Source organism: Geotrypetes seraphini, chromosome 2, assembly GCF_902459505.1.
Source record: "Geotrypetes seraphini chromosome 2, aGeoSer1.1, whole genome shotgun sequence".
Classification (NCBI taxonomy): domain Eukaryota; kingdom Metazoa; phylum Chordata; class Amphibia; order Gymnophiona; family Dermophiidae; genus Geotrypetes; species Geotrypetes seraphini.
Window position 1 is genome coordinate 143,349,718 of NC_047085.1, and position 15,317 is coordinate 143,365,034.

General features: G+C 40.1%; 1 protein-coding gene across 2 annotated transcripts in view; it reads left to right on the forward strand.

The window, feature by feature from the left end:
- Nucleotides 1-15,317, forward strand: part of USP14 (ubiquitin specific peptidase 14) — a 120,757-nt gene that overhangs the window by 42,851 nt on the left and 62,589 nt on the right. The gene's annotated exons all lie outside the window — the stretch shown is intronic.

A 15,317-nucleotide genomic window follows, 5' to 3' on the forward strand; every position in this document is an offset into this window, starting at 1 on the left:
ACGCAGTAAATGAAAAGGTTATCACTTATAAGATACTGATTTTGAAATTGGTTCTTTTCTTTTTGTACTAGACCATTCCAAACTATTGGGTTATGCCGTCCAACCAACCAGCACATAAGAACGTAATAGTCAGACCAATGGCCCTTCTAGCTCAGTATCCTGTTTCCACAGTGGCCAACCTAGGTCACAAGTACCAGCAAAAACCCAGATTATAGCAACATTCCATGCTACCGATCCTAGGGCAAGTGTTGGTTTCTCCCATGTCTGTCTCAGTGGAGATAGAAAATACAGCGCATAGGATCCCAGTTAAAAATACAGAAAATAAAGGCAGGCCAAGACCAATAATTTTCAAAATGCTTAGATACCAACAAGCATTAGAAATATTAAATGCTGCAAAGAAAGACAAAAATCTAAATTATAAAGGATCTAGAATATGGTTCTTACCGGACTTTGCCAAAAACACAGCAAATAAAAGAAAGAGACTATTAGACATGAGACCTCAACTAAAAGAAAAAGGTTTTAAATATGGTCTATATTATCCGGCGAAAATGAGAGTATCATCTGGAGATAAATCCTTGTATTTCGAGGATCCAGAAAAACTAAAAGCTTTTCTTTCTAAACCAGAACCTATGATATTTTAACATAAAATTTTAAGATGGGTTTTGATGACTTTATGAAATAATTATAAAAATATGAAATATTGAAATATCTGAAGAAAGAAAAAATGATATAAAGAAAAGACAATAAAAATTTATAAGAAAGAAAGAGCAAGATATAGGAAAAACATTAATAACATACTAAATATATGTTTAAGATGAAATTTTATGATGTAAATAATAATACCAAAGAAATATAAATTAAAAACTGTTAAATGAATAAAGATACATTAATGAAATGTTATGAAAATATGACTAAAAATATTAAAGATTAATATAAATAGATAGAAGGGGAATTTGATTGAATATTGAATGCCTAGAGGGGAGGAGAATATTTGGGTTACAGTTCCAATGTGTATCCTTAAGCAGCCATTGTATTGGGTGGGAAAGGGAGGGAAAAGGAGAGTATTTACTAGAAGGATTAAGGAAAAAATAAACAAGGGATTAGATACTTTAGGGGTAAATATGTGTGTCGTGAAAAACATTTTTTGGATTCTAAATATGAAAGAAGAGGAGAAAAAGATTATAATGAGAAGTATTAAAATGTATAATGTCTTTTAAGATATATTCTATTAATGTCAATGGCCTGAATCACGTAATCAAAAGGAAAAAAGTATTAACATTTTTAAAAAAGCAAAATGCGGATATTTATTGTCTGCAGGAGACCCATCTTAGTAAAAAGGAATCACAGAAATTATCGGGTGGGTGGGTAAAAGAATGTTTTTTTGCTCCAGCAGAGGGTAAAAAAGCAGGGGTAGCAATTCTTATAAATAAAAAATGTATGGCCAATATTAAGGTAAAAAATTCAGATCCACATGGAAGATGGATACATATTAATATAAGTATGGGAAATGATGCCCTGACGTTGTTCAATATATATGCCCCTAATTCGAATCAATCAGAATTTTTTAAAAAATTACAGAATATGTTGTTACCACTGGCTGCTTCTAATTTAGTGGTGGCTGGAGATTTTAATGCTGTAATGGATCCATTATTGGATAAAAAACCAGGTAAAAGTATAAAATCTTTAGGTTTAGATAATTTGGTTCAATCATGTGATTTGAAAGATATATGGCGTATTCTTCATTTTAATGATCAGGAATTTTCATTTTGTTCACAGGTTCATAAATCATTTTCAAGAATAGATTATATTTTTGTTTCAACAAATAAAGTGCAACAGGTGATTAAAGCTTCCATAGATCCTATTATTATTTCGGATCATGCGGGAGTATGGATAGAATTACAATTAGATCAATTAGAGAATGGTAGACCTCTTTGGAGATTTGATAATGCATTGCTTGTGGATGACAAATTTTTGGAAAATTTTAAAACACAAATTAACGATTTCTTTCAAATAAATTTAGTGGAGGATACATCTATAGAGAATGTATGGGATGCATTTAAAGCAACTATGAGGGGTAATATTATATCATATTCAGCTTTTATTAGGAAACAGATTAAAATACAATATTTAGAATTAGAAAAAGAAATAAAAATATTAGAAGCTAAATTGATAAGTAAATGGGAATATGAAGTTTTGCAAGCTCTTTTGAAAGCAAAAGGTAAATATAATGAATTAACTTCAAAAATGATAAGAAGAGATTTGTTTTCCAAGCAAACAATGTATTATGGAAATTCTAATAAGGCGGGGAGATTATTGGCAAATTATCTTAAAGCAAAAAAAAAAAGAACTAATATTAATGGAATTAAAGATGATAATGGTATAATAACAAATCAAACAAATATAATATTAAAACAATTTTTAAAATTTTATAAGGACCTGTTTTCTTCCGAGCCTTATTTGGAGAGACAAAAAGATGGAAAAAATTTTTTAGATTTAATTAATGGACCTAAGGTTCCTGATCATATAAAACGGAGTTTAGATGAACCTATATCATTAAAAGAATTAGAAACAGCATTGAGATCTCTTAGAGTTGGATCCGCTCCAGGTGGTGATGGTTATACAGTAGAATTTTATAAAACATTTCAAAATATCCTTTCCCCACATTTACTAAATTTATATCAGACACAACTTATAAAAGGTAATATTAAAGGTACTATGGCTGAATCAATAATAATTGTTTTGCCTAAGCCAAATAAAGATCCTACTTTGGTTTCGAACTACAGGCCTATATCTTTGATAAATGTTGATAATAAACTTTTGGCGAAAATTTTGGCTTTGAGATTAGCCAAAGCTCTCCCACATATTATAGATATGCATCAAACGGGTTTCGTTGCTAAAAGACATTCCTCTAATAATTCTAGACTATTGTTTCACATGTTAAACTTATCAAAAAAAATGGATGAACCGACTTTTACAGTTTCATTAGATGCTGAAAAAGCATTTGATAGGGTAGAATGGAATTTTATGTATCAGGCTTTAGAATGGTTTGGTATAGGTTCTGGATTTATACGAATGATAAAAACATTGTATAGCTTCCCGATTGCAAGACTAAATATTAATAATAAGATATCTGATGGTTTTCAATTGCAGAGGGGAGTTAGACAAGGTTGTCCTTTATCTCCTTTGTTATTTGATGTTGTATTAGAACCCTTATTGTTAGCAATACAGCAAAAGAGGGAGATACAAGGTATTCCATATTCAGATATGGAATATAAAATTTCAGCTTATGCTGATGATATTTTACTTTATTTGAGAAATCCAGAGTCTACCTTATCTTCTTTATTGGAATTAATTGATAAGTTTGGCAAATTTTCAGGTTATAAAATTAATTGGAATAAATCTGAAATTATACCCTTGAATGTTCATTGTGTAAAAGGATTATTTGATACTTTTCCATTCATATGGAAAGAAGAAGGATTTAAATATCTTGGCATTCAAGTTAAAAATACAATTGAAGATACAGTAAAAGAGAATGAAAAATATGTATTAAAAAAAGTTACGGAGTTATGTGAACAATGGAACCCATTACATATTTCTTGGTGGGGAAGAGTTCAAACTATTAAAATGATGATGTTACCTGTAGTTTGCTACCAAATGAGTATGATACCTATTTATTTTCAGGGGTCCTTTTATAAAAAACTTAATAGCATTTTAACAAAATTTCTTTGGCTTGGTAAAACACCTAGAATAGCTTTAGTAACTTTGCAAAAATCAATTAAAGAGGGAGGGGTAAATTTTCCAAATTTCTATAGGTACCATCAAGCCTATATTCTACGTCAGGGTATGTATTGGATCCTCCCAGAACTTAAGGATAATGCACCGGATTGGTTATATTTGGAATGGCGCCTTATGTTTCCCCTAAATTTAGTTCATTTGCCAAGTATTAACATACCTAGAAGATACAGAGAAAATAAAATATTAATGGATACTTGGAAAACGTTGAGGTTTATTGATAAATTAACACCTATCCCAATAAACAAATCAACTAATCAATCTATATGGATAAACTCCAAGATCAAAATAGGCGGAGCTCAAATCCTTTGGAAGAACTGGATTATTGCAGGCATTAGATCTCTAGACGATGTTATTTCAGAAGGTAAACTGCTGGATTTTTCACAATTTCAACATAGATTTGGTCTTAATAAAACACAAAGTTTTAAATGGTTGCAATTGAAGCAGGCCATTCAGGTTGGGTTCCCTGAATGGAAAACATTAAATAATCAATATAGTTTAAAGTTCTTATGTTTTCAAGCAGACTTCCTAGGACATCAAGCCGCATTGTGGTATAAATTAATATCTGGATATTTGAATAAAAAACCAAAAAATGGTCTAAGAGATATTTGGAGCATTGAGATTGGACATCAGATTAATGCATCTCAATGGCCACTAATTTGGTCTTGGAGAATGGGATGTACAGTGTCAGCATCTATGAGACAAACTTGGTTCTTTTTATTACATAGAGCTTTTTGGACTCCTACACGTTTGCAAAAATTAGACAGTTCTAAGTCTAATAAATGCTGGCACTGTAATCTGGAACCAGGGACATTAGATCACTTACTTTATCATTGTCCCTACATTAAAACTTTTTGGAATTCAATTTGGCTACAAATTAACAAATTAATGGAAAATCATATAGCAATATCATATGATACGGTATTATTTGGAATGATGATGAGGAAAAATAGTCAAATTTCACCAGAAAATAACAAGCTTTTATTAATAATGACAGGGGTTGCCATTCAACATATAACCAATAATTGGAAGAATTATAATAACCTAAATTATACATTTTGGTGGAATACAATATGTCACATATTTAAAATGGAAAGAACAATAGCAATACAAAGAGGGACATATACTAAATTCATAAAAATATGGGGGCCATTGACAAAATACTGCAATGAATAAATATTAAGATTTCTCTTCTTCTTTTCTTCTTTTAAGTATCTTTTTTATGACGCACATAGAGGGGGGGTAATGAAAATAATATTTACATAATATGTTATAATATGTTATACAATATGTATGAATGAAAAATAATAAAAGGGTGGGAGGAGGGAGAGGGGATATAAATATATTTAGAATATGATGTATTAGATATAAAAATGATATTGTGTATTTATCAATTGAAATTTAATATTTTGTACATTTTATGTAAAATTTGAAAATTAAAAATATTATATTAAAGTAATAAAAGGGTGGGGGGAGGGAGAGGAGGAAAATTAAATTTAGATATATAATGTATTAGATATAAAAGTGATACTATGTATTTATCAATTGTATTTTAATATTTTGTACACTTTATGTAAAATTTGAAAATAAAAAATAATGGGAAAAAAAAAAAAGAGATAGAAAATACATTTTCTAGTGACATCACCGGTATAAATAGTAGTGCAATCTGGAACTCATGGTGTTTCTTTATCTCCAGTAGATGGTGAAGGTTGGACTGGTGAAACTTGATTTTTTTTTTTTTTCTTCTAGACCTGACTGCCACAGTTGTAGTCCATGGCTTGCAATTCAGTGTTATAAGTCCCAGAATCTGTTTCCCAGGACCAGATTCACAGCTCCTGTCCTAGTTGAGCTGTTTTTTTTCTCTCTGCTACTCGGAGCCCATGCCTACAGTCTTGTGCTCTGAGGGGCAGGCTGGCCTAGATCATGCAGGGACCTTGCCAATGGGACTTGTGGGCCCTGCTTGGGCTCCCTCCCTTCCTGGTTCCACCAGAGAGCCTCTGGGATCAGAAAGAAAAAGGAAAAACAGTCTTTCTTCTAGGGCAGCTTGTAGTAATAATAATAACTTTATTTTTCTATACCACCACAATCTTGTGACTTCTAGGCAGTTTACATTCAAGAGGGCACTCTTTCTGGGGGGAAAAAAGTTTTTCCTTATCCAGCTAGACATCATTGGGTTATATCCCACGGTCAGCAGATGGAGGTACAGAAACAGTTTCCAGTGACATCACTGGTATAACACCAGGCATAGTCTGGAGCTAGTCAGTATTTCTGTACCTCCAGCATATGGTGTAGGTCAGGGGTGCCCAAATGGTCGATCGTGATCGACCAGTAGATCGCAAAGGCAACGCGAGTTGATAGTGTTGCGTTTGTGATCTTTTTCTCCCTGATGCTTCTCCGAGCTATGCCTTGCGGTTACAAACGCTGAACTCACAAGACTTCACCTTCGACATCAATTCTGACGTCGGAGAGGAAGTTCTGGGCCAGCCAATCGCTGCCTGGCTGGCCTGGAACTTCCTCCCCGATGTTGAATTGACGTCGGAGGTGAAATCTTGTGGGCCCGGCGCTTGTATGCATCAGGCTTGGCTCGAGGAAGCAGCAGGGAGAAATCGGCGTGGTGGCTTGGGGGGGTAGGGAAAGAATCAGGGAAGTGGATAAATCGGCGCGATGGCTTGAGGGGGGGGGGGTCAGGAGGACAGAGAAAAAAAGACAGACAGGCAGGGGGAGAGAGAAAGTAAGGCAGAAAGAAAAAGGGGGGGCAGGGGGAAAGAGAAAGAAAGGCAGAAATAAAGAAGGGGGGGGCAGGGGGAAAGAGAAAGAAAGAAATATTGGCTTTACAGAAGAAGGAAGTGAACCAGAGACTCATGAAATCACCAGACAAAAAGGTAGGAAAAATGATTTTATTTTCAACTTAGTGATCAAAATGTGTCCGTTTTGAGAATTTATATCTGCTGTCTATATTTTGCACTATGGCTCCCTTTTACTAAACCGTGATAGTGTTTTTTAGTCTTTTGAGCGTCGGGAGCTGCAAGGTTCATTCAGCGCAGCTCCCTGCGCTAAAAACCGCTATCGCGGTTTAGCAAAAGGAGAGGGGGTATATTTGTCTATTTTTGTATAGTTACTGAGGTGACATTGCATATTTTAAAGTCATCTGCCTTGACCTCCGAAAAAAACCCTGAATACAAATGATAATTAACATTTTCTCTGCGTACAGTGCGCTTTGTGTTTTTTAAAAAATTTTATTGTTGGTAGATCATTTTGACTTGGCCATTTTAAAAGTAGCTCGCAAGCCAAAAAAGTGTGGGCATCCCTGGTGTAGGTAGTACTGATTCAGCTGCATTTTGTTTTGGTAGCAGCCTGATTCCCACAGAAGAGAACAGAATTTGCTCTTGCTGCAGGCATAAAGTTTAAAAAATAAAACCTTAAGTTGGGATGCAATTTTGTTTTTATGAGACAGTGAAACCACTTCTGCTGGAGAGAGAAATGGTGTGGCCTGCCAACACTGCCACAGGTGAACCCTCTATCATCTGTGCTGGGTGAGTTTTGGTAGGAGATCATGGCCCTGTCTGCATGGTGTTCCAGCTCTTACAGCAGCCACAGGTTTTCTGCATTGACTTGTCTTGTGTAATCCAGTTGCAGGGTGGGTTCATTGGGTTGAGTCAGCCAGGCTCTGGGGAAGATCTGGAAGCAGTGGCTGCCTTATGGCTTTTAGCATGGGCAGTGGCCATTTTTTATCCTACCTTTATGGTTGTAGAGCCACACAGGATTAGGGCTGGAAGGCTTAGCAGGATTTACATGGGGACTCCCCATAGTGGCCCTTGGGGGCCTGTATTGGGTCCTATAATGGCCATGGCCATTTTCAAGGGGCTTCGCAGGACCCTAGCATTATGGAAGGGGGCAAATGGCTCCTTTCTCACCCCAGGGAGGACATAGTGGGACTGCATACCTTCTCTCTCCCAGAACCAGATCTGTTTAAGAGCTCCACCAGTACCACCTCTCATCCACCCAAGTAAGCAGGTGAGGGCTACCAGTCTGAGGTCAGATGAAATCCTAGTGCTCTCCCACTGCAAGATCACACCCAGAGTAGGTTAGGACCTGGAGTGTGACAATGGCATTAGAAATGCATTGGTTGCAAACAAAAAAGCCTAAGAAGGTTCCACAGTAATGAAAGTAATACCAGAAAAAGGAGAAGACTGGAATGCAACATTCTTGAAGTGTTGTTTATTGAGAGTGATGAATAATAATGTGAGGTCATTAAATTTGCGGATGACACCAAATTATACAGCAGGGTTAAAACCACGGGAGACTGCGAAGACCTACAAAAGGATCTGACGAAACTGGAAGAGTGGGCCAAAAAGTGGCACATGAGCTTTAACATAGGGAAATGCAAGGTCATGCATGTAGGGAAAAAAAACCCGATGTTCACTTACAAAATGGGGGGATCACCGCTAGGGTAAGTAACCTTGAAAGAGACCTGGGAGTGATAGTAGACACAACACTGAAGGCGTCGGCACAGTGCGCCAAAGCCTCAAGGAAAGCAAACAAAATGTTGGGTATCATTAAGAAGGGTATCATGACCAGGATGAAGGAAGACATCCTGCCACTGTATCGTGCAATGGTACGCCCGCATCTGGAGTACTGTGTCCAGTACTGGTCGCCGTACCTGAAGAAGGACATGGCAGTGCTTGAGGGAGTCCAGAGAAGAGCAACTAAGCTGATAAAGGGTATGGAGAACCTCTCATATACTGACAGACTGAAAAAGCTGGGGCTGTTCTCCCTGGAGAAGAGGAGACATGATAGAAACCTTCAAGATCCTGAAGGGCATAGAAAAAGTAGACAGGGACAGATTTTTCAAATTATGGGGAACCACAAGTACAAGGGGGCACTCGGAGAAATTGAAAGGGGACAGGTTTAGGACAAACGCTAGGAAGTTCTTTTTCACCCAGAGGGTGGTGGATACATGGAACGCGCTTCCGGAGGCTGTGATAGGCAGGAGCACGTTACAGGGCTTCAAAGAAGGTTTGGATAGATTCCTAGAGGACAAAGGGATTGAGGGGTACAGGTAGAAGTAGAGGTAGGTTATAGGGATAGGAGTACAGGTAGGTTAAAAAATTAGTCAGGGACCACTGCTCAGGCAATAGGCCTGATGGGCCGCCGAGGGAGCGGACCGCTGGGCGAGATGGACCTCTGGTCTGACTCAGCGGAGGCAACTTCTTATGTTCTTAAATACATCCATTGTACAAAGGTGCTGACCTTGTCTGTATTTTTTTTATATTCTGTATTCATTTTCAAATTTTGCAACAAGTGTACAATATTCAGTCAATTAATTCGTACAAAATCACTTGACATTCTTAACATTATTATTATTAAATGCATATAAAAGAGACCCCACCCATACCCAACCCATTCATCAGGAACAAACCCATTAAAATACAAGACATACCTCCCCAATCCCACACTAAAAATATTCCTATGTAATAAAAAGATGTCCAAGGTGTCTAATCATTAGAATATGTAATCAACATTTTGGGAATTCTTTGTTTTTAATTTTGTCTTCTTACATTGGTGTATGGATGGATGGATTGAGCTTGAATTTGTTTGAATGATACTGAATTAATGGCATGAATGGATTTCTGCTTGTTATGAAGAATATTATATGTTTTAATGTCACTGCTATATTTAACTTATTTTTTTTTATGTTCTTTTCAAGGGGAATTCTATGGGTTTATTAAACAGTGGATGGATTGAGTTTTGAAAGTAGTTGAGTGAGAATAAGTTAATAGTATGAATGGATTTTTGCTTGTTTGGATGAAATATTAATTGATTTTGGTGGTTTTGATGTAATGCAATTTGCTTTTAAATTCTCTTTGATTGCTGTTATATTTATTATATTAGTTCTGAGTGCAAATTATCGCATAATAATCTTCTTTAAGGGGTTGTCATGTTTATTTTGTATAGGATGGACTGGGATTTTAAAGAAGTTGACCTTGTCTGTATTTTTGTTTACACAAGCCTTCTTCAGAGGTCTATATCAGGGGTCAGTTTCACTGCTAAAGATACTGAGGTGAATGTCAATGCAATTAAAAAAACTCCTTGCTTGAAGGAGAAACTTAAATGAGCATCTGCTTTCCTCATTGTTTAAGTTCTTAAAACTTGCTACACTCTCCGCTCTTACCATAACCTCTGGCAATGCGTTCCAGAGCTTAACTATTGTCTGAGTGAAAAAAATTTCCTCCTATTGTTTTTAAAAGTACAAGTATTTTCCTGTAACTTCATCCCCTAGTCTAGAGTGTCCCCTAGTCTTTGTAATTTTAGAAAGAGTGAAAAATTGATTGTAGATCGTGGAGTGCGTGGGTGGGGGAGGGCTGAATTTGACCTTAAGGCATTTCCAGACAGTGTGAAGTGTCCCTGCTCCTTCAGTCACAGGTTGGCGGCAAGTTTGGTGGGAATCGGCATTTTAGTGCAGGCGTAGCTCAGTTTGGGGCTCCTATATGTTTCCTCCCTGGCCTTTAGTATGCTAGGTACTCTGCAGGATTGACTTTCCTGATCATTCTCATAGTGTAGGATTGGCCACAGTATCTGTGGTATGTGGTCCTAATTTGACTTTTGGTGGAACATCTTCTATAGGTGCACGGTCTGCTCAGTTTGGATCCCTTTAAGCATACAACTTGGCCCTTGAGAGGCAACAGTTGAAGTAAAAGAGTACCTGTTGCAGGTAGTAGAACTGTTTCAGGCTAACAAGGCTTCTGCTTCCCCAGCTTACGCTAGTGTTTGGAAGATCTTTGAGATCTGATTTATTCAGAGGTTGCTCTCCCCTTGGAACGTTGATGTGTCTTCATTTCTTCTTTTCTTCCAGGGTGGTTTTGGCCAAGCCTGGTCCTGTATTCCTTCAAGAGTCAGGAAGCAGCTCTGGTGTTCTTTGGGGGACCCTGGAAAGGAGATCCTTGGCAGCTCTGTCAGATGATATCTAGTTTTTGTGTGTGTGGTGGGGTGGGGGGTTAGTTTCATCCTCTGCTTTGCCTGGTGTAGTCAAATGGTATCGTTCTCTTGTGCTTAAGGCTCAGGTGGGAGCTTCTGTTGAGTCTCTCAGGTTTGCCTCACTTAAGGATCTTTCCTTGAAAATGTCATTTCTGGTTATCTGTTTTTATTCAGCTTATTGAATCAGAACTTTAGGCTCTTTCATGTATAGATACTTATCCTTTTCAGATGAGGATGCATCTTTGCATATGGTTCCTTTGTTTCTTTCTTCTGAAAGTGGTACCTCCCTTTCACTTGAACCATGTGGTTTTGTTGCTTGTCTTTCAAAATGGACACAGGAAAAGAGTGGATCATATGCTGCACAAATTAGATATTCGTAAAGTCCTGCTGAAGTATCTGGCTGTGATAATGAATTCAGAAAGTTGGACTATTTTTGTCTTGTTTTCAGGAGTCACATGAAGAGAAAGTAACTTCTAAGTCTTTCATTGCTCATTAGATCAAAGTGGCTATTGAGACTGCCTGCCTATATTTTGACTAATAAGGTGGTTCCGTTCGGCCTGGGTTGTGTTGCTTGAGGACATTCATCAGGCAGTGACTTCTCCTTCGTGTGAAGCATTACTAGTTGGATTTGGATTTGGTATGGTTGGTTGGTTGGTATGTTGTAAGCTTTGGTACATCCACTGGTATGGACTGGCCTAGCTGAATGATGAGGAAGGTAGACCAGTTCACCATTTTGTCTGCTAGCTGTGCTGTGCTATGGCGTTCTAAGGTGTGCTTCTCTTAGAGCTGATTCAATATAGTTATTTTTGTTTGGTTTAAAAGAAAAAAAAATTTCTAGAGAGGTTTGTGGGAACCTTTTGGTGGTGGTGGTGGTTGTTTTATGGACTTTTTTTTATATTGACTAACTCCAGGTTGTTACTGGGAACTGTTTCTCTACCTCCATCTGCTGTTTGGGGGATATAACTCATTGGTGTGGACTGGTCTTGCCAGACTCGAGGAAAGGAAATTAACAGATAAGATTAAAAAACAACAACCCAAAACACAACAGAAAGAAGAGGAGGCATGGGAGCTGCACAGAAGTGAGATGGGACAGTTTGTCCCAGTTGGATCTAAGGGATCCCTGAGCTTAGTGAGCCTGGACTTGTTTGGGTAAGATGCAATATGCCTGTCAAATGGGACCCCTCAAATCAAGTTTATAAGCTAAGTGAACATTATTCCATCTAATCATGCAGTGATGGCTGTTTTATGATTTATGCAGAGAAGATATTACTCTCAAATTTTGATGTATTAAACCATTTTTGAAACCTATACAAACTGTTCACCGTGTCTTGGAGCATGATCATTAAGTTATGAAGTTGCTATGACTGGAAGGTGAACTCTTATCACAGGGGGGTTTGTTAGCCTTCCCTTTAGAGTTTCATGTCTCTGAGCATTTTATACAATTAATTGATCACTCTCCATAGACAATTTTTCATGTGAAGTCAGTTTTTTTCTTGCAATCAAACGTCTTTCTGACTTTCTCTTTTGATAATTAATATCCCTGATTCTCATAAGGTGTCAAAAGATACAGACAGTCTGTGGCAGCTGCTGGTTCACCTTGCCCCAACTGTGACAGGGCTGCTTTGGCAGTGTTTTGAGGCCTCAAGAAAAGTCCTGGAGTTAGCAGCAGTGTATGGACTAGCTCCTGAGGAGTTTCTGGTTGCCATTTTTTTGACCCCTTGGGCTTGGTACCTGTGGACAAGTGGGATTTTGTGATAATGGTGGCCATTTTGGAATTGGATTGGTCAACTCCCATATGAAGCTTGAATTCAGCGACTGTAGGTGATGGGGGCTTGGTTGAAGCCTTTTCACACACTGTACACACTGGGAAAGGCCGCCATGGAGCCCTGGTATTCGATATTTGGGCTTTAGTTGGCGGCAGCAATTTTAGATGGCTTACATTAGGTTTTAGCAGAGGTAGGGGTCTGGAACCCCAACCCATTTGAGTGATCCTTTACCCCCCCCCCCCCCATTCTCACAACCAAATGCCCCAGCATCTTCATTAAGGGGGTCTGAGACAGAATGAGCCCTGATTCTGCCCTTGTCAACCTTCAAGGATGAGAGTCTGGAGCTTTTGTCCCCAAGTCACTCAGATCTGGAGTAGGGAGAGATCTTGCCAGGTGAGGAAGGTGAATCTCTAGTAGTGCACCTTTTGGGCAGAAAGAGCTGCTTGCTCTGATAGATCAGATGGCAGTTAACCTTCCAGATGACTGTAGTAACTCAGTAAAGGTCCACAGATGGGAATCTCATTCTGGAAAGGTATTGCAAGCCCTTCTCCTTCATAGCATCTTTTCTAAGATGGTTCTTTGAGGCTCCAGTCTGATTGCTCAGCTCTTACCTGCTTACCAAGGGGAACTTGTAGAAACTGTCCTCCCATGGATCACAGTGATGAGCAAGAAAACAACTTAAGGATTTACTTAACAAAGTAGAAATTATTCAGGGCATCTGCTTTTGAAGTGCAAGTGTCCATTTGTGGTGGCTATGTTGCAAGAGAGATTCTTCACTAGGTGCAGGAGCTTCTCACCTTCCAAAGGCAGCACATAGGTAGAAATTGAGGTGGCATTTTTGGCTGATGTTTTCTATAATCTAGACTATATTGGCTTAAGATCAGTGATGATTGCCCAGTGGTTACTCTGGCTTCTGCACTGACTAACAGACTTAAACCTTTTAAGATGCAATTAAGCAAACCGCTCTTCAAAGGGAGGCTTGCTCTTCAGAAAAGAGCTAGAGAAGCTGGTGAAGACCTGGGTGGAGCATGCCCACAGTGCCTCCCAGAGGACAAGACAAAGGGTGCAGTGAGGTACTCGGGGAGCAGGAGTTGGCTGCAGACTGGGGTGCTTTCATTCCTTGAGAAAGATGGTCAGGAAGGACCTTAGTGCTCGAGGGTCAGAAGGTCCAGCCCTTTCATGGAGCAAGGTGTGCCCCTAATAGAGGAGGGCTCCAACTCCTCCATTGCCCTGAAACAACACCAGTGAAGGTCAAAGGTTTTCTCCTGGGCTAATACAGGTAGGCAGCCTCTTGCTTTGGAAGTTGCCCTCATTACCTTGGATCAGTGGATTTTGGAGGTTGTTGAAGAAGCAATCTTGGAGGAGCCCCCCCACCCCCCCCAATCTCAGGACTCAAGAGACACATCTCTCTTTTTCCTTAAGAATTAGTTATGATAGTGGGACATCCCAGCATACTATTGAGAGGCATTTCCCTGACTATGTCAATGATAATGACATGTTAGCTTTGGGATGGAGGGTCCATTGCAAGATCCATTCACTGCAGAGGGCATAATCAGTGATTTCAAGGCTGACTTCTTCTGATTCAGGGGATGATGATGCTGGCACTCTTGAACATTGTGACAGTAGTACACTTCCCCCTCCCCATTCGCGGTTTCTGCACTTGCAATTTCACATAATCGCAATTTCTTTTGGGGGGGGGGAGAGACTACGGGAACTCACGGCAGCCATTTCCTATTGGCAATCTGCACGGGGCAGGAGCGTAGGAAGATGTCTCCTGCCCTGAAAGCCCGCTATACCACCAGGTAAGGCCGGGATGCCGGGGAGAAGGCGGGAGGGAGGCGGGGGTGGGTCAGAGCCGGACCAGAAGATATTTGCGGTATTTCCCCATTTGCGGTATGGCTCTGCTCCTATCCCCCGCGAATAAAGAGGGAGATGTGTAGCTTATGCTAGCAAACAGGATGGCACCAATAAGAAGCTGGTAGCTCTTTGGATCTGATGGTGGTGTAATAGGGTGCAGTGTCATCTCACAACAATCATGGTAATATTCTTCTTGTCCTGGGATAAAGCACAGTTACCGTATTTTCACGCAAATAACACGCACCCGTATAAAACGCGCACACGTGTATAGCGCGCAGAAATCACGATGATAAGCACAAAAACTTTGGTATAACGCGCTCACGATTATACCGCGCATGCTGCCCGACTCTCCGTTCACCCCCCTGACTTCCGTGCACTGCCCCGCCTCTCCGTGCGCTGTCCCGACTCTCCGTTCACCCCCCCTGACTTTCGTGCACTGCCCCGACTTTCCGTGCGCTGTCCCGACTCTCCGTTCACCCCCCCTGACTTCCGTGCACTGTCCCCCCTTGAAGGTCTGTCCCCATCCTGAAAGCCTGATGCCCCCCCCCCCCCGACGTCCGATACATCCCTCCCCCCGAAGGACCGCCGATTCCCCAACAATATCGGGCCAGGAGGGAGCCCAAATCCTCCTGGCCACGGCGACCCCCTAACCCCACCCCGCACTACATTACGGGCAGGAGGGATCCCAGGCCCTCCTGCCCTCGACGCAAACCCCCCTCCCCCCAACGACCGCCCCCCCAGCCGACCCGCGACCACCCTGGCGACCCCCACGACCCCCCCACCCCCCTTCCCCGTACCTTTGGTAGTTGGGCCAGAAGGGAGCCCAAACCCTCCTGGCCACGGCGACCCCCTAACCCCACCCCGCACTACATTACGGGCAGGAGGGATCCCAGGCCCTCCTGCCCTCGACGCAAACCCCCCTCCCCC